Raw genomic sequence first — 21018 nt, forward strand, 5'->3', positions numbered from 1 at the left:
GGAAGAAGACGTCATGAATGTCCCTTGGTAACGGTACTGGACAGACTGGTTTGCAATACAACCACTGGGGAATCACAAAAATAACCGAACGAGACTTGGATGGGAACACTCAGGGCTCTGAAACTTGAAGATGTGAGATGAATTCAGCAAAATGTGGGTTACCACCATTAGTGGGCCCCCACTGCAACCCAGAGGCCAGCAAAATCTGAGGAAATTGAAGGTCATGGTATTAGATCTACTTAAAAATTGTTTTAAGTGAAGGAATAAAATAACCTAGGAAAACTAAGTTGGAATTATATACAGGATTTTCCTTCAAAGCCTTGTCTAGGACTCATAAGATGTTTATGAAATATCATCCACTAAAAGAAATGGTTTATAATTTAGTATGCCGAGATTTTCCTACTAACTCAACAAAGTAGAAGAGGACAATAGAAAGCTTATATTCCAGGGTTACCAGTCTGAATGTCCCCTTTATCAAATTAGGATTTCTGGGTAGTTAGCCACAGAGATCTTGTCAATTATTCTCAATCTCACTTGGGAAAGAAGTACACAGACATTTTCATAACCTTACTTTTAGTTCTGCATTTCACATGGAGTGCTTGACCCAACTGTGAAATGACACATTTTCCACAGCCTGGTTGGGATAAACCTGACTGAACATATAGCAAATCAATTCACCCATGGAATGGATGTCAACCTAGCCTTAAAGAGAAACTTTCTCTCTAAAGAAACTTTGAACTCAATTGATACTTAATACATGTTTTAGATCTTCAGTTTTCTTCCATTCTTATAAGTGATAATACTGAGTTTCAAATTGAAGTTGATGAGTTATAAAAATCTTCATTTATAACATCCTAACTATGTTTACAGACATTTTTGTAACACTCAGGAGACATAAAATGCAGGATCATTTGTTCATTGGAAGATGAAGACTTGGGGAATTAAAATGTTTCTCAAACATAAACTTTCTAGTAAATGAAACCCAGAAATCAAACTTCCTATGTGAAAGGAGTCGCTCAAAGCAATTAACAAAACCTTCTGAGACAGATGTCATGTTTTCCCTATTTCACAGATGAAGAAACCGAAGCATGGGACTTCCCTGGTGGTCCAGTGGCTAACACTCCATGTTCCCAATGCAAGCGGGCTGCATCCGATCCCTGGTCAGGCAACTGGAACCCGGATGCCACAACTGAAAGCTCAGGTGCCGCAACAGAAGATTCCATATGCTGAACTAAAAGATCCTGCGTGCCTCAACTAAGACCTGGTGCAACCAAATAAATAAATAGAAATAATTTTTAAAATGAGAAGGAAAGAAACAGAAGTGTGGCGAACCTAAGTAATTTGCCTAAGAACCCATAGCTAGTAAGAGCCGGGCAGGGATTTAAGACAAACTGACTAGAGAGACCAGATGTGATATCAGAATAAGTACACAGTGTTCCGACTTCTGCTAGCTTTTTCTTTAGCCAGTATGTGTACCTTTGGGCTGTTTTGGTGCCAATTCTGATCCCATCTGTATGTGATCTTGTCTTTTAAGCATGTAACCGCTTCTCTAGGAAGTCTAACTGACCTAGGATGAATTAGTGTCTTCACTATGGGTTTTTTATTTTAACATGACCAAGCAATTCCTTAATTCTCAGCAGACACTGGCTGGGTCCTGAGTGTCCTTAATTAACTCATTTCTGGCACTATCTACCTGGAGATGGTCTGAGATTCCACAGGTTAAGGGCTCAGTCCAAAACACTCCCTCTTCCCTACCCCCCCAACTTCAGATGCCAATCACAAATTCAGGTTGTGCCCTGAGCTTCTGATTTACTAGCTAGAGATCACAGGTTCCTGAGACTGAATGCTTGGGTTTGATTAACTTACTAGAGCAACTCACATAAGCATTTTACCTGCTAGATTACTGGTTTATTAGGAAAGGATATAACCCAGGAAGAGCCAGATGGAAAAGATTCATAGAGCAAGAGATGTGGGAAGGGGCTCGGTCTCCTAGCACCAGTCTCCTAGCACCTCCTTGTGATCACCAATCTGGAAACTCCAAATCCCGTCCTTCTGGTTTTTCTATTTGTTTGTTTGCCACACTGCATGGCCTGTGGGATCTCGGTTCTTCAACCAGAGATTAAACCCAGGCTGCAGCAGTGAAAGCACCCAGTCCCTTTGATTCCTATGGAGGCTTCACTACATAGGCATGCTTGATGAAATCTTTGACCATTGGCAAATAATTCAACCTCCAGTTCCTCTCTCCTCCCCAGAGGCAGCGGAAGGGAGTGGGACTGAAAGTTCCTTTCTTCAGAGAAGGGGTTAGATGCTTGAAAGATAAGACCACATATAGACGGGTTCAGAGTTGATACCAAAATAGTCCAAACAGCTGTGGTCCATTCCCCTGGCAACCACCCTCCATCCTTAGGTGCTTTCCAAAAGTCAGTTCATTAATATAAACTCATGTGTGGCTCAAAAGAGTTTGTTGTGAATACGGAGACATCTTTATCACTTAGAGAAGTCCAAGGGTTTTAGGAGCTCAGTGCCAGAAAGGAGGACAAAGACCAAATATATATTTCTTATAAATCCCAGCTTTCATGTTTAAGTTGTGGGGACATTAACTGGAAAAACCCCTCAAATGCACCTATTCTCAGTGAGTTCTTTATAATCAAGACTTGAAAAACAACCACCAGCAAAAATATTAGGGAAGCACAAGGCAGAGGATTACCAATATCAATGACCTACAATGTACCAAGAAGTGAAAGTGAAAGTTACTCAGTCATGTACGACTCTTTGCAACCCCATGGACTATACAGTCCACGGAATTCTCCAGGCCAGAATATTGGAGTGGGTAGCCTTTCCTGTCTCCAGGGGATCTTCCCAACCGAGGGATCAAACCCAGGTCTCCCATATTGCGGGCAGATTCTTTACCAGCTGAGCCACAGGGAGGCCCATTATGTGTCAAGCCCTGTGCTAAGAGCTTTAAATGCATTACCTCATTCCTGTTTGTAACAACACAAGAACCAACTGTAACAACACAAGAACAAAGACTATCAAAGGGTCAGTTAGAACAATCAACAGTGTTAAAGAGCAATGACAATGCAAGATATTAGAAGACTTCGACAGCCTATGAGGAGACAGAATAGGAAGATGGTCCTTGGGAAGAACCTCAAACAAATGGATTTAAATTCTTCTTAATTTATATTTTGAATGGGTATTATATGCAAAATTCAAAAGGTACAAAGAAAGTCTTCTGACTATTTTATCTAATCAAAATAGTTTATTGATTGGGACCATAAACGTTTTTGTCCCAAGAGTTTTATAATGGACATTTGACATTTGTGTCTGCTCCACATCTTTTCTTTGTAGTTCTTTTATATTGTGAATTCTCCTTTCCATAGATAGAAACAAAGATAACACATATCCTGAAACCCTTTGCTGCTAGGATATAGACATGTGACTATATTCCAATAAACCCCAAACCTAATCAAGACTGGGAATACAAGCAAAAAAACTACACATTATTTCTTGCTAAGTATGGCCCTGGGGGATTTGCCTTTCTGCAGGAACTGCAGTGGGGGCACTGGTTGTTAGTCCAGGCTTTATAGATGTTGAGCATCCCCTGCCTGGCAGCCACAGCAGGACTTCTGCTAGAACACTCCGATGGTGTGTTCAGACATTTGGGATGTCGTTGGACATTTCTCCTGGATGCTTTGCTTCTGACTGTTTGCCATGCAGGCTTTGTTGTTGGCCTTCCCAGAAATTCTAGTTAATACCATGTCATGAAATTCTACTGAAACTAGATAGAATGGATTCTTTCTTTGAAAGAGATCACAAGGTACTGGGAATCTGGTTTAGATTAGATGACTGGTTGGCATAGAAAGCAGTGAGGGGACTTCCCTGGTGGCTCAGTGGTAAAGAATCTGCTTGCCAATGCAGGAGACACAGGTTCAACCCCCTGATCCAGGAAGATCCTACATGCTGCAGAGCAACTAAGCTCGTGCACCACAACTGTTGAGCCTGTGCTCCAGAGCAAAGCCACAACGACTGAGCCCACACACTGCAACTCCTGAAGCCGACACACCCTAGAGCCAGTGCTCCACGATAGGAGAAGCCACTGCAATGAGAAGCCTGCACGCCACTAGAGAGCAGCCCCTGCTTGCCACAGTTAGACAAAAGCCCGCACAGTAACAAAGACCCAGCACAGTCAAAAGTAAATAAATAAAATAATTTTTAAAAAAAGAAAGCTGTAAGGATGGGATGCAGGTAAAACAGTGGCACCCAGTGGTAAAAGAGTCATGAAAACTACTGCACTACAAATTAGGATGATGCTGTTTCTTCCTCAGTTTAGACAGACACATCACTAGATTATATCTCAGGATGCCACAGTTAGAGTGAGGCCGGCCCCTATTCCCCAATCTCCCCACTATTAGGCAGGATTTGTAGGGTTGAAGAACCTGTCCCACATCTCCTGAGCTTCTCAGAGAAATCAAGACTGTAAACAGGGCTCAGATTATTTGGAGAAAATGGCTGAGAAGATCTTTTTTGAAGAGGTTTCTGCTCTAAGTCTTTTCTCCTTTGGACAAGGGTGGAGGGTGCTTGGTGCTATCAAGCCCGGTGAAAGAAATTTCCAGTAGACCACTGAGTAAGTTGCAGCAGCCCCCTGCAGCTGGAAGACACGGAAGACCAGGGTCTAACTAATGACCAAGAAAGTGCGATCCAGTCGTGGAATGAAGTCCAGTCTCTCCAGCAAAATGTCAAATGTTAAGAAGGGCTGGTTAAGTACTCTGGAGAGAGCAGAACCAGGAAGGCTGCTCCACTGGAATCATCGGGCACTCTCGGAGCTTGCTGGGGCCAAGGGAGGGGATTTCCCATGACTACTTGCGGGTTGCACCGGAGAAAGCCTTGGATCCTAACAATAGGTCTTTTTAGACAGACCTTGACAATCAAAGCTGAGCATGTACTGCTGGATATCCAGGGGCTAAGGAAAGAGTTGAAAGGAACCAGCCAGAATAGAGATTTGTCCTACTGAGGGAATTGCAGGAGAGGAGGACGGCAGGGAGCATCCAATATCCCTAGGCCAGTACGCAGAGGGAAGGATCCTCCTGAGTCAAACTATGACCCCCTAGGGGTCACCAGCTTTAATCATCTCCAAGGCCCAGAGAACATGAAGCCATAGATCAAGCCATATCTCACTGGCCTCTTTCCCTCTCATCTTACCCTATCTTCAATCTGAGAGGAAAAAAAAATGATAGCTAGCAGGTAGAGGTGAAGGTCGTCGAGGAGAGCAAGAGAAGCTGACAGAAGTTCCATCTCGAGGGAGGGGAAGATCACCTCTCCTCCTCCATCCCTGAGAGAAATTGAAAGAGTTGGTGGTAAACATAAAAGTGCATTTTGTGTTCACACTGGGGCTTCACAGGTGGCTCAGTGGTGAAGAACCAGCATGTCAATGCAGGAGACACAGGTTTGATCCCTGGGTTGGGAAGATCCGCTGGAGTAGGCAATGGCACCCCACTCCAGTACTCTTGCCTGAGAAATCCCATGGGAGAGGAGCCTGGTGGGCTACAGTCCATGGGGTCACAGAGTCCGACACGCCTGAGCGACTAAGCGCAAGCACACACACACATCTGGTGGCAAAACTGACCACCTACTGTCTCACAGAATGAAATGTCAGGGAAAGCATGTGGGTGGAGAAGGAAGGAATACAAAGGCTCTCAGGTGAGAAGTTCCATCTAATTGCAGAAAATAATTTAAAGAAAAAAAATCACAGGCTTAGGAGTTTAATTCTCACTTCAGAGCATGGTCAGTGAATGAGAAAGGTTCTATGACCTCCCTAAAATACTATTTTATCTCATGAAGGCACAGAGCTAATGAAGCTGAAAAGTCAGAGGAGCCTGAAGATCGATGGAATATAAAACAGATTGAATTCACAGTCTCACCAGGTCTTTCAGGGCATTTATTGGGAAAAAGTGACTCTTGCCCTGAGTATTGGAATGGACATATTTTGGAGGTGTCAGCCCCCAAAATCTAAAGTCCCAGAACAGAACTCCCTGGATCAACAAAAACAGCCCCATTCTGATGAGGCTGGTCCTGTCCTGTTCAAAGACACCAACTTCACTTGGTGGTGACCTTGCAAAGGGATGTCCTCATGGTCCACCCCTACCTCTGCTCACTGACTCCTGACCTACAGTTAAAGTCTGATTCTAGCATGCCCTGAAATCAAAATCAGACCTGGGAAGAGCAGGCTGGCATACCGAAAGCATCGCAGGACTATGGGAAAGTATTCTGACATTGTTAGGGAGAGAAGGCCATCATTTTAGATTGGATCAATTTCATCTTATAGGTGCACTTACCAAAAAGTCCTGGATTCAGTGTGCTAGATTAAACAATCAGAAGAGGTGTCAATTTCTTGCCTGGTTGTCTGAGACTGGGTCTCAGTGGCAGCCTGTGCATGTAAAGTTCAGAGGCCACATATTCCTTGATGGAATGTACACCCTAAGTTACCTCATCAGTAAAGATACAGGTGTGCTCAGAAGGATTTCCTTATGAATAATAAAACACTATCATATCACTCAGGAAATTCCAAGGGTTTTAGGAGCTCTGTGCCAGGAGCCAGGAATGAAAACCAAATATATATTTCTTAACGTAAGTCATAATATCACATATATGTACCCCAATATTTATAGCAGCAGTATTTACAATTGCCAACATATGGAAGCAACCTAAGTGTTCATCAACAGATGAATGGGTAAAGAAGATGTGGTATACATACAACAGAAGAATACTTAGCCATAAAAAAAAAGAATGAAATGTTGCATCTGTAGCAACATGGATGGACATGGAGGGTATTATGCTAAGTGAACTAAGTCTGACAAAGAAAGACAAATACTGTGTTGTATCACTTATACATGGAATCTAAAAATTAGAGTAGTGTCAAAAAGGAAACAGACTCATAGATATAGAGACTAAACTAGTGGTTACCAGTGGGGAGTGGTGGGGGTGGGCAAGATAAGAATAGGAGATCAAGAGGTACAAACTATTATGTATTAAAAAATAAGCTACTAGTATATATTGTACAATACAGGCTAGGTAACCAAAATTTTATAATAAAAATAAATGGTATAATCTTTAAAATTATAAATCACTATGCTACATATCGGAGAGGGCAATGGCAACCCACTCCAGTACTCTTGCCTGGAAAGTCCCATGGACGGAGGAGCCTGGTGGGCTGCAGTCCATGGGGTCGTGAAGAGTCGGACATGACTGAAGCAACTTAGCAGCAGCAGCAGCAGCATGCTACATACCTGTAACTTATATAATATTGTACATCAAGTGTGCTGTTGTTGTTCAGTCACCCAGTCGTGTCCGACCCTTTGACACCATGGATTACAGCATGCCAGGCCTCCCTCTCCCTCACCATCTCCCAAAGTTTGCCCAAGTTCCTGTCCGTTGCATCAGCGATGCCATCCAGCCATCTCATCCTCTGACACCCTCTTCTCCTTCTGCCCTCAGTCTTTCCCAGCATCAGGGACTTTTCCAATGAGTTGGCTGTTCACATCAGATAACCAAAAATACATCAACTATATCTCAATCAAAAAAACCCCACAATATCAGAGTCATCCATTTCATTAGACTGTAAGGTCCATGAACATCCATTTTTTTCTTCTTCACCATAGTATCCCCAGAACTGGTGCAGGGTTCTCTGTACATGGGGTTTTCTCAATAAATGTTGGAATAAATGACTCACTGATTTTTATTATGATAACTGTATTGTCAATTATCTATTGCTAGATAACAAATTGCTTCAAATTTAGAAACTTATAACAGCACACAGTTATCATCTCATGGTTTTTGTGAGTCTAGAGTCCAGGCAAGACTGTTGGTTCTCTACTCCAGGGTCTCATTTGAAAGCTGCAATCACTGTCTTGGCCAGGGCTGCAATATTAGCTCAAGATTTGACTGGCGAATGATCCACTTATAAACTCACATGATTGTTGGAAGAATTCAGCTCCTTGAGGGTTGTTAGACTGAGGGCTGCAGTTCCTTTCCAACTGTCAGTGGGAAGCTACCCTCAGTGTCTGCCATGTGGGCCTCTCCACAGGGAGGCTCGTAACATGGTCACTGGCTTCCTCAGAGCCAGCAAGGAAGAGGGTCTATTAGTATGATGGACATTAAAATCTTATGTAATAAACTGATACACATGTAACCACACACATTCCATTACCTGTTGATCAGAAACAAATCTCGGGGCCTACCCACACTCAAAGGGAGAGAATTATACAATATCATGGATACAAGGAGGCAGAAATCTTTGGGACCTCCTTATAGTCTGTCTGCCTCAGTGATGCACCAAATACCCTTATTGAATCAGCTAAGCTGTAGCCATTCTCTAAAGAAGGTTGGACAGTTAATGTCTGTGAAATGCCAGAGGGTCCTCATTACCTCAGCCTTCATTACTCAAGTCCCAGCTATTGTCAGGTTACATAGGAAAGCAAAGGTCATCTTAAGATAAAAATATTCACTAATATCAAATTAGTTCCCATTTGAAAAACATTTCTTCTCTTAATGCTAGTATATGTCCTCTTAGATCACATTTTGCCAGAGTACCTCCTGCTAATTACGCGAGTCTGCAATGCAAATACAATCAAAACCAATTGCATGGGCACTTCAAAAAAAAATTATTTGAATATCAGAGGCTTAGGAGAGGCCCTTGGGAAAACCAATGAATCTCTAAAATAACTTTGTAAGAATATTCTTATTTGGATCATGTTGGGAAATTTGATCATGAAATATTATGTGTCCTGCTGTCATACCAGTTTTGGAGAAATATTATGAAAAACTGTCACCAAAATATTCCTTTCTCTTATGCTAAGAAAACTGCCTAGATGCAAAATAATTAAGTAAACTAAGCTTAAATATAAGAGAAAATAACACAGTCCCATAATTTTATGTTTTTACTTACTATAACTTAGAGTCTTTTGTGGCCTGGGTTCAAATCCTAGTTATATTAATTACTAGCTGTGAGATAGGCAAGTTAATATTTCTGTGCCTCAGACCACATGTCTATAACATGGAGATACTAGTAATAATATCTAAATCACCTTGTTCTTCCTTTGACCCCGATGACAACACAGGGAGGCCAATGTTAGGGCAGGTGCTCTTGACGGGATTAATGACTGTGATTGGGGTAAGATGAACAGATGTCCCATTTTTTTGCCTTCAAAATGCTGGGCCTCCACAGCATAAATCATAGAGGCCAACTAATTAAGATCAGGGGAATCTGTAAGTTCAGGATAACTTCCTCATCGAACAGGTTTTTTAAAAAGTCCATACAACATGAATCCACCAAAAACAAAGACCAGATGATATAAGAGCATTTAAGTAAATTTCCAAAGGTCAGTAGATTAAAAGTGATGGATTCAAAGCCCTGTGTAACTAACTGCAAAGCCCACTTTGATGTTTTTTTCCCACAACTTCCTCTGTGCACAGCCCTGTGGATAGAAGGATGAGTAGCAGAGAGGGGTGGGCCAGACTGGGAGAAACACCCAGCGCTCAGATCCATAGCCAGCCCCAGAAAATCACCAGCCTTGCTTCCCCACCCCTTCTTCTTCCTCAATGAACCCTTCATTCCTTAGCTCTCCCCTCCCTCCCTGACAGCTCTTATGTTCCTCCAGGCTGCTGCTTAAGAAGGTTTTTGAACAGTGCCCCTGAGATCTCAGGAAAAGAGAAACAATCTAAATCGAAAAAGCAAATAAACATTGAACCATCTTCCAGCTGTTCCGTTTGAACAGAGAGAGGAACCCGAAGCAAGGCCCAGGAGTGTTAAGAGTTCATTTTCCAAGCACAGCTCAGAGAGTGCTCATGCTTAATAAACCAACAGAGTGAGACAGAATGTAGAGACTGGGGAAAGGGCCATTGCTTGACAGAACAATGCCACAAATATAAACAGCAGAGTCCACACACATGCAAATACAGATTGAGGTGCTGCTTGGAGCTAGGAAGCATCAACTGTATCTTTGGAGCTTGTGGTTCCAAGCACGAAGCCTGGCCTTCCCACTTGCTAGTCACAGCATCTCTGCTTCTTTATATGTGAGGAAGAGAATAATCAAAATCTTTATAGATCAAGTTGGGAATGGCAAAGAAAATGAAATGCTGGGAACCAAGTGGTATTGCCTTGGAAAATAATCATTATGAGGGAAGAAAAGTAATAGTCCATAGCTGGTTCTGGGTACAGTCTGAAAAGTGAAATGAATTCATTCCACTGTGGAAATATTTTTATTCCCCCTTGACTGAAACAAAAAAGGACTGTAGGTAACATGCTACATGGTATTTAATGATAAGGTCTGAGAGGCAAATCTCATGAACAAAAGTACACAGAGAATTCCAAACCCTGAGGTTATATTATCATCTCAGTACAATGATGAAAGAGGATTAGCGAATATTCACATTCCAGAAACCTCAAAAACAAGGAACAATTAATATCATCCAGGTGGGTCAAATATCTTAAGTTTAAAATTTCTTATCTCCAATAATCCTGCTTAATACAGTTTATATATACATATATATGTATATATATATGTATATATATACACACATATAGTGTGGTTTTTCCAGATGTTAATCAAAATCTCAAAAACTTATATTTAACCAATCAAGAAAAACAAATCTTGTCTTGTTGTGTTAGTCACTCAGTTGTGTCTGACTCTTTTGTGACCCAGTGGACTGTAGCCCGCCAGGCTCCTCTGTCCGTGGGGTTTCCCAGACAAGTATACTGCAGTGGATGGCCCTTTCCTTCTCCGGAGGATCTTTCTAACCCAGGGATTGAACCTGTGTCTCCTGTATTGCAGGTGGATTCTTTACCACTGAGCATATATACCATAAAAAGATATCTTAAAGAAGGTTATGATTGATTCATTGATTGGCTGATGGGGTAGTTTAGGTACATTATCTCCAATCATCATAAAAGCTCCCAATGCACTTTATAGAAGGGAAAACTGAGGCTCAAAGTATCTAAAATCATCCAATGTGCTTAGTTTCAAAGCTTCTATTCTCAGACCACAGCCTCCTGGCAGGAAGAAGGAAGGAAATGAGCAGAGATTCTGATGGAAAACTAGAGGCTGGCCAGGGAGGAGGCCACAGGGCTCCGGATCTGGTGGGATAGGTTTATGTGGTCAAGAGCATCAGGAAGCAAAAGCGTGGCCACTCTGTGTTGTTACCAGGTCATAATATGAATAACTGGCTGAATATTCCAAGTGTGGACTGTTATCAGTACAATGACTAGCCTACAAGAAGGTGTTTCTTTTAACCACCCCGGTTTACCCCAGTGAGAACAGATTGAAGGCTCATATCAGGACCTATTGAATGAGACAGAACATTGTCTGAGTGAGTCTTACTGACATCAGGAACTACTAAACACTGCCCATAGTTCCAAGCGTTACACTTCTTTGCCACTAATACTTGTGCATGAATTAGTTTAAGGAAATAAGCAAACTAATGACTTCCCAAGACCAGAAGAAAGGAGGTTCAGATGAATAAGTTTTGTAAGGGAAAGGGACTGTGGCTGGGAAGAAGCAGAGGGTAGAACCAAAGTGGGTAGAGCCAGAGCGAGAGTTGGAGGTCAGGGGGACGGAAGGCCCTGAAATAACAAAAGGGATCCATGGAAGAAAGCTCAGAGGACTCAGAAGATGAGATCTCAATTCTTTCCAAACCTTATTGTTGCCCATGAAATTGAGCCATCCATGGGCAGTTGTCCCTTCCTACCTAAACCAGGGGTCCCCGGGATGGGTCTGAAGCCATAGGCAAATATCTCTTTTGATTTTATGTCTCAGATGAATATTGATAACACAATATAATGGAGAGAGGAAAGGCTTAGCACTTTGGAGCTAGTGTTGGAGATGAATGCTGCCTCTTTCATCTGCTGGCTTAGAAATTACTTACCTTCCATGAGAGTCAAGTTCCTCATCTATACAAAAGTTCATAGCAACTTATTAAGGTAACACCATATGCCGTGCACTACTTGTTAGGTAAGGCGGTAATACCTACTAAGGTAACACCTCAGCACACAGTCTCATGTTCCACAGATGAGTGCTTCCTTCCCTCATCTATAACTCTAGTCCTGCACTCTGCCCACCCCAAGCAAGCAGAAGTCACCGAGTTCATTCATTCTGCTGCCTGGGTCTGAGCCATTAGAGGTCAGCACCTCTCCTTCCCCTTGCTAGCACCCTAACAGTTTGCTCTTTATTTTCCTACTGCCCCTGCTCTGAGGACCTCTAAGGACTTGGCAGACTCCAGAGGGGAAACATAAACCATTTTTATGTTATCAAGAGGGAAGTTAGGACACAATGAAAAATAAATGGTTTTTCCAGAAAACATTTGAGAGAAATCCCAAATTGTCATCCTTTCCCACCACCCATCCCACTGTTTGAACTGCTGCCCTGGACATCAAAAGAAAGCAGCTGGCTATCAGGGACTGTGGTCCACAGGGAATGCTTATCAAGGGCTGGTTGGGGTCAAATTTTCAGGCATCTCATCTTCTGAAGCCCTCTGAAACTGCCTCTCCTGAATGACGGCAGCTTCAGCACCAGAGTCATTTTGTTCTGAAACAATTGCCAAGTGCCAGGCATACCCAGCCTGTGGCACTGGAGAGGCATGAGTGACGTGCTTCCTCGGATTATGTCTGTCCCTTTGAGGAAAAGCACATTGCTAGGTGATAGTAACCTCTGGTATCAGCCTCTATTTTTAGTCTCCAAGTGAGTGATGAATCAGGTTCTAATCTGACAGTGTGCTTAAAGACATATTAAAGTCAAATTAAATTACAGTGCCTCAGACATCACATACATTTCTAAAGAACAGAGCCAGAAGGCATTAAACCTGCCCAGTTTCAACACACACCCATTATAACCTAAATTATTCTTATGACATATCCCATTATATATCAGAAGGTTAAATGTGACTCTAAGATGAAGTAAGTTTCCTCCAATTTTAATCAAGCCTCCTATATCCCGGGAGCTCATTCCAAAAGCTAGAGATAGAAATGATTTCTCTTGAATATTATCATTGTGCTGTGAGCTCAGACACTGCTGGTAGAATCAATACTCTCAATCACTGAGATCTATCTGCAACACCTGTGATGTGGCAGACACTGCCTTGGGCACTGGGGAGACAAGGGTGAACAAGAGCAAGAATTATTCTTGCCCTTGTGGAGCTAGTTTAGGGAGAAGCGAGATAATAACCAAATAATCAAATAAGTAAATGGTTAGAATTGAGTGCTATTATATTACTAAGTCTCTGATTTTATCTCCTCCATCCATCTCTTAGCTCTGCTGTCTTCTATTCTAGCACCTCTCTCTATGTGACTAAGATGGCCACTTGCAGCTCCTGATTACTTATGCTAATGAATGATGATCCTAAAGGAACAATTGTCCCTAAAGCTCCAGCATGTCCTTGAGAGGATGTTGATAGACCTGGATCACATCACATGCTCCTTCTTATAATGCTATGGAGACCTGGGAAAGGAATATGCTGATTGGCCAGCATAGGTCACATATGCACTCAATGGAGAAGGGAGGGGTGGGGTTAGTTTCCTTGTACCACATGCCTAAGCAGGATTCCTATGGCATGGGAGACAGTAGCTTCCCGAGTGAAAGGATGATGGGCCAATGAACATTTGTCCATGACAGTGTCACAAGGCTGATGTTTAAAGTTAGTCAAGTGAAAGAAGAAAAGAAGTAGCAACATAAGTTATGCTTTCTCCACATTCCTTCCTACTCCTGTAAGGGCCAGGGACTGAGGCATGCAACAGGGTAGAAGGAGAGAGGGCTTCAGGACCAGATAGACATGGGCCCAGATCCTGCCACCATCACTTCTTAGAGGCTGTGTGGCCTTCAGCAAATCATCTAACCCTCTAAAAGAGTGTCTTCACTGGTAGCAAGGGGATAATAGTTCCACCCCGTAGGATCGATGGGGAAATGAAATTGTACAATGCAAACAAAGAGATATAGCAATGGGACCATTGGAGCTACTTGATGGATGGTAGGTATTTAGAAATCTCCCTGAGGTACCGTACTGTGTAACAAATGTTATAGACAGACAGGTTCCTAGTATGGAATGGAGGGAGGGAATGTTATTTAGAGACAAGAGGAAGAAACAAAATATAAACAAATAAATAAATAAGCATACATTCATATTTTGAAAGTGCTCTGATGGAAATAAACAAGGTAGAAAAAACAAGAAAAAAACAAATACAATAGCGTAATAAGAGTGGAGGCCTCCTTTAGATGGAATCGGCCAGGAGGGCTTCTTTGAGAAGGTGATATGTGAACTAAGTCCTGAAGACTGAGAAAGAGACCACACAAGGAGTCCAGGGAGTGGGTTCTGGACAGAGGGAATAGCAAGTGCAGAGGCTCAGAAGCAGGAAAGGGGTGGGCATATTCAAGGAACAGAAGGAAGGACAGAGGTAGGAATGGTGAGATTAAAGAAAAACAGGAAAGAGATCCTAGTAGGCCTTTCAGTCCATAGTAAGGTAGTTCAAGTTCCACATTGAATGATATATCTGGCTAAAAATTCTAATAAGATAATTAGGGTTGTTGGGTGGAGAACAGAATGGATAAGGGCATGTGAGGGGCAACCAGTTGGGAGACGATTGCAGTCATCTAGCTAATAAGACAGTGGGGACCTAGCCTACTCTGATGATAGTGGAGATGGGGATAAATGGCTGGATTAAAGATATATTTTGGTTGTAGAACCAGGGAGACGCAGAGATGGATTTGTATGTGGGAGGTGAAGGAAATGAAAGAATTTAAGATAAATCTTGCCTCTGGGGATTGAGCAACTACTTGGGCAAACGTGGGCCATTCAGTGAGCTGGGGATGCCTTTGGAAGAGACAGATTTAGGATACTGAGATTGAAGTCCCTATAGAGACTCAGGGGGTGACAAAATGGATTAGGCAGTTTGATGACAAATCTGGGTCTTAAGGGAGAGGCCAGGGCTAGGGTACAAATCTGAAACCATAGAACTGGATGAGATCACCCAGGAAAGAGAGGAGATAAGAAAAGAGAAGGGAGAAGGTCCTTGCATGAGCCTTGAGACTCACAGAGGAACAGCCAGTGAGAAAGAGATGCCATGATCCAGGAGGGAAACCAGAGAGTCAGAGCAATAGAGGTCAGGAGAGAAAACTATTTCATAAAGAAGGAAGCAGTCAACTCTGGTGAAAACTGTTGAGAGATTAGTAAAGTGAGGACAAGGAAATGAACTTTAAATTTAGAAACAAGTAAAATGAAGCAGGAACAAGGCTAACAGAGTTTTGCCAAGAGAACATGCTGGTCATAGCAAACATCCTCTTCCAACAACACAAGAGACGACTCTACACATGGACATCACCAGATGGTCAATACCGAAATTAGATTGATTATATTCTGTGCAGCTGAAGATGGAGAAGCTCTATACAGTCAGCAAAAACAAGACTCAGAGCTGATTGTGGCTCAGATCATGAACTTCTCATTGTAAAATTCAGACTTAAATTGAAGAATGTAGGGAAAACCACTAGGCCATTAAGGTATGACCTAAATAAAATCCCTTACAATTACACAGTGGAAGTGACAAATAGATTCAAGGGATTAGATCTGATAGACAGAGTTCCTGAGAACCATGGATGGAGGTTTGTAACACTGTATAGGAGGCGGTGATCAAAACCATCCCCAAGAAAAAGAAATGCCAAAAGGCAGAATGGTTCTCTGAGGAGGCCTTACAAATAGCTGAGAAAAGAAGAGATGCAAAAGACAAAGGAGAAAAGGAAAGATATACCCATCAGAATGCAGAGTTCCAGAGAATAGTAAGGAGAGATAAAGTGAACAATGCAAGGAAATAGAGGGAAACAATAGAATCAGAAACACTAAAGATCTCTTCAAGAAAATTAGAGCTACCAAGGGAACATCTCATGCAAAGATAGGCATGATCGAGGACAGAAACGGTATGGACCTAACAGAAGCAGAAGAGATTAAGAAGAGGTGGCAAGAATACACAGAACTATCCAAAAAAAGATCTTAATAACCCATATAACCATGATGGTGTGATCACTCACTTAGAGCCAGACATCCTGGAATGAGAAGTCAAGTGGGCCTTAGGAAGCATCACTAAGAACAAGCTAGTGAAGGTGATGGAATTCCAGCTGAGCTATTTAAAATCCTAAAAAATGATGCTGTGAAAGTGCTGCACTCCTTAACATGCCAGCAAATTTGGAAAACTCACCAGTGGCCACAGGACTGGAAAAAGTCAGTTTTCATTCCAATCCCAAAGAAGGGCAATGCCAAAGAATGTTCAAATTACTAGACAATTGCACTCATTTCACATGCTAGCAAAGTAATGCTCAAAATCCTTCAAGCTAGATTTCAACAGTATGTGAACGAGAAGTTCCAGATGTACAAACTGGATTTAGGAAAAGTGGAGGAATAGAGATCATACTGTCAACATCCATTGGATCATAGGAAAAGCTAGAGAATTCCAGAAAAACATCTACTTCTGTTTCATTGACTTCGCTAAAGCCTTTGACTCTGTAGATCATGACAAACTTTGGAAAATTCTTAAAGAGATGGGAATACCAGACCACCTTGTCTGCCTCCTGAGAAACCTGTATGCAGGTCAAGAGGCAACAGTTAAAACAGGACATGGGACAACAGACTGGTTCCAAATTGGGAAAGGAGTACATCAAGGCTGTATACTGTCACCCTGCTTATTTAACTCATAGGCAGAGTACATCATGCTAAATGCTGGACTGGATGAAGCACAAGCTGATATCAAGATTTCGGGGAGAAATATCAACTTCAGATATGTAGATGACACCACCCTAATGGCAGAAAGTGAAGAGGAATTAACGAGCCTCTTGTTGAAGGTGAAAGAATAGAGTGAAAAAGCTAGCTTAAAACTCAACATTCAAAAAACGAAGATCATGGCATCCGGTTCCATCACTTCATGGTAAATACATGTGGAAACAATGGAAACAGTGACAGACTTTATTTTCTTGGGCTCCAAAATCACTGCAGATGGTGACTGCAGCCATGAAATTAAAAGGCCTTGCTCCTTGGAAGAAAAGCTGTGATAAACTTAGACAGCACATTAAAAAGCAGAGACATTACTTTACCGGAAAAGGTCTGTATACTCAAAGCTCTGGTTTTTCCAGTAGTCATGTATGTATGTGAAAGCTGGACAATAAAAAAGGCTGAACACCGAAAAATGTATGCTTTTGAACTGTGGTGCTGGAGAAGATTCTTGAGAGTCCTTTGGACAGCAAGGAAATCAAACCAGTCAATCCTAAAGGAAATCAACAGTGACTATTTATTGGAAGGACTGATGCTGAAGCTGAAGCTCTAATCCTTTGGCCACCTGATGGGAAAAGTCGACTCTGGAAAAGCCCCTGATGCTGGGAAACATTGAAGGCAGGAGGAGAAGGGGATGATAGAGGATGAGATGGTTGGATGGCATCACTGACTCGATGGACGTGAGTTTGAGCAAGCTCCGGGAGACGGTGAAGGACAGGGAAGCCTCACGTGCTGCAGTCCACGGGGTCAGAAAGAGTCGGACACGACTGAGGAGCTGAACGATGACAAAGAAACAGAAGTCCACCCTTGACAGTGGCACTCTCAAACTCATCAAAACACATCTGATCATGCTACTCCCCTGATTACAAAATCCAGTAGCTCATCACCAAAGCCTTAGCAGGGCACATGGGTCCGGTCCTTCACAGCAAGGCCTCCATCTGCTCTCATCCACGCCCTCCTTCTGTACCTGTGCTTCCTGTGAGCAGTGACCACAGATAGTCCTGCCTCTCCGGGAAGCTCTCTGGGTCTGTGGACACAGTTTCTCAGATCTGCCCTGCCTACACTGCCTTTCCCTTGCTCCTGGCGGATGCCACACCCTGATTCCATCATGAGACAGTGTTGTTGGAGCCACAAATCCCCTCCTTAGCTCTCTAATACAGCACTTCTCAGGTTGTGTTAGAATTGTTTTCCTGTTCATGGCACCCACTAGACTGAGTGAGATCCTTTACAGCTGGGAATTTATTTTATTCATCTCTGCACTCAGCACAATACCTAATGCATAATAGCTGCCTACTAGGTATTTGCTGAATAAGTTTCCTAAAGACAAATAGAAGTTTTAACTACTCTTTAAAACGCAATGTTAAAATAAATCTCCTGAACCTGAATGCATATACAAGTTCCCCTCACTCAAAAAAATCATCTTACAGGGTACAAAAACATGACCACTCCTGTTATCACTTGAACTGTGTTCTCCACCCCTTATTGAAGACTTAACTCTCAGTACCTCAAAATGGGACCTGAGTTGGAAATAGTGTCTTTACAGAGGCAATCAGGTGGCAGGGGGGCTAGTCCAATATACCTAGTATCCTTATAAAAAAGGAAAATTGGGACATGGAGGCAGACACACCCAGAGGGAAGACCATGTGAAGACACAGGGAGAATGCCACGTGAAGACGGAGGATTAGTGATGTGTCTACAAGCCAAGGAATGCCTGAGGCCACCAGAAGCTAGGAAAGAGGTCTGGAATGGTTCCTTCCTCAGCACCTTCAGAGGGAGCGTGAACCTGCTGACACTTTGATTTTGAACTTCTGGCCTCTAGAACCGAGAAAATAAATTTCTGTCATTTTAAGCCATGTAGTTTTTGCTGCATTGCTTTGGCAACTCTAGGAAGTTATCAACAGTACATCCCCTGACATGCAGGAAGCCCAAAATGTATTTTCTTTCTCTTGTCACTTTGGCACTCCATAAGTTCACTGCAACCCATTATGCTGAAAATGTTTAAAATACAGAAAAAAAAAATCACTCTCCTCAATTTTGCCTAACAGAGAATGAAGAATCCCCAAAGACCTCCATTTAATCAGATTTAAATTAATCTACATTTTGCATTTATAGTAATATTAAATTAACAAAATGCATTTTTATAATAATAATGTAGTCTGAAGGATGGAAATTGGATTATATTAATTTGAGCACTCTATTTTTATTTAGTAAAAGAAATTTATGCATTTTCTTCTGCTCATTTTATAACCCTGAGTGAGCTTCCTTATAAAATAATATAGTCTATTAATTAAAGAATACTCTATGAAAACCATAAAGTTCTGGAGTGAAACAGTGTGGCGGTTAATTTTATGTCAACTTGACTGGAATAAGAAATGTCCAAATAGCGGGTAAAACATTATTTCTGGATATGTCTTGTGAGTGCTTCCAGGAGGGATTAGCATTTGAAATGGAAGACTGACTAAAGAAGACCATCCTCACCAGAACATGTGGGCATCAATCAATCCATTGAGAGCATGAATAGAAAAAGGAAAAGGAAGGGCAAATTTGTTCTTTGTTTGAACTGGGATGACCATCTCCTCCTGCCCTCAGACACTGATACTTAATTGGTTCTTGGGACTTGAAGTCAGCCTCTCTTACACCACTGGCTTTCTTGGATCTCCAGCCTGCAGACGATAGATCCGGGGACTTTTATATAGATATCCATCACCTATTGGTTCTGTTCCTCTGAAGAACCCTGACTAATACAGATGGTGAGGTGGCAGAGAAAGTATCATTGACTTAGTTGAGTAGAGAAGAAAAAACTAAAGAAGCTGAGCTGATACTTTGGGAAGGCATTAGTCAATTTAACCAAAAAAAAACAGAAGCCACGTTACGTGTTTAAACAGAAGGAATTTAATACAGGGGATTGGTGACACATAACGCAAGAGATGGGCTTCCCCAAAGGCTTAGGTGGTAAAGAATCTGCCTGCAGTGCAAGAGACCTGGGTTTGATCCCTGGGTCAGGAAGATCCCCTGAAGAAGGAAATGGCAACCCACTCCAGTATTCTTGACTGGAAAATCCCATGGACAGAGGATCTTGGTGGGCTGCAGTCCATGGGGTCACATAGAATCTGACACAACTGAGCAACTAACACTACTACTACTAACAACGGAAGAGCTGAGCACCAAACAGAACAATGGGGCGAACCTGAGATGAACAACGGAAGGACCCACTGTTGCCTCCAGGCTGGGGCAGGTTTCTCAATCAGGGACTGTTGGTGTTTTGGGCCAGATGATCCTTTGTTATCAGCGGCTATGCCCTGTGTATATAGGATGTTTAGTCTTTATCTCTGGCGTTCAGCCACTAGAAGCCAGTAGTACCACCCTCCCAAGCTGTAACAACCAAAAATGTTTACAGACATTGCTAAATGTCCCTTGAGTAGAGGGAGTGGGGATTAGGTAGAAATGTCCCTGGGGTGAGAACCACTGGACTGGAGAGACCAAAGGAGGAAGTGGTGTTACTGAAACTTAGGTACAGGGTCACCTAGGAAACGCTGGATCCACAAAGCAAGAGGTTTGTCCAGTGAGAGTTAGAGATATGGAGAAGAGGCTTTAGGCAGGGAGGGAGAGGGAGAAATACCCTGGCTTTTCCCCTCAATTTCCTGCAGGTTGATGTTGGTTTCCTGAGATACGCATGAGAGCATGCACGCTAAGTTGCTTCAGTCATGTCTCCTTGCTACAGGCCCCATGGACTGTAGCCCACCAGGCTCCTCTGTCCATGGGGTTCCCCAAGCTAGAATACTGGAGTGGGCTGCCGTGCCCTCCTCCAGGGGATCTTCCCAACCCATCTCTCTTATGTCTCCTGCATTGGCAGGTGGGTTCTTTACCATTAGCGCTACCTGGGAAGTCCCAAGATACAGAGCAGACCAAGGCAAAGGCAAGGAATGGCCTGAGGGTGCAGAATCGGTGCAGAGATTCCCTTAAAACTTTGGCTCTGAATAGAACAAGTATTTAAATCTGAGGTCCAACTTTGAGATGTTCCAGATCACCAGATGATCGCCACATGTCATACAGAGGCAACTTACTGTGAAACCAAAGAAATCCCTTGTTTGCATGGGCCCCTCCAAGGTGCCAGGAGGACTCTAGTAATGTGTTCAACATGGTCTCACATTTTAGTAAAACGAATCTCACACTCCCCCTCATGTTGGGTGGACCTGAAGTGGGTGTGGGCACTTCAGAGAGCTGGCC

This window comes from Dama dama, chromosome 3 (genome assembly GCF_033118175.1).
Source record: "Dama dama isolate Ldn47 chromosome 3, ASM3311817v1, whole genome shotgun sequence".
Classification (NCBI taxonomy): Eukaryota; Metazoa; Chordata; class Mammalia; order Artiodactyla; family Cervidae; genus Dama; species Dama dama.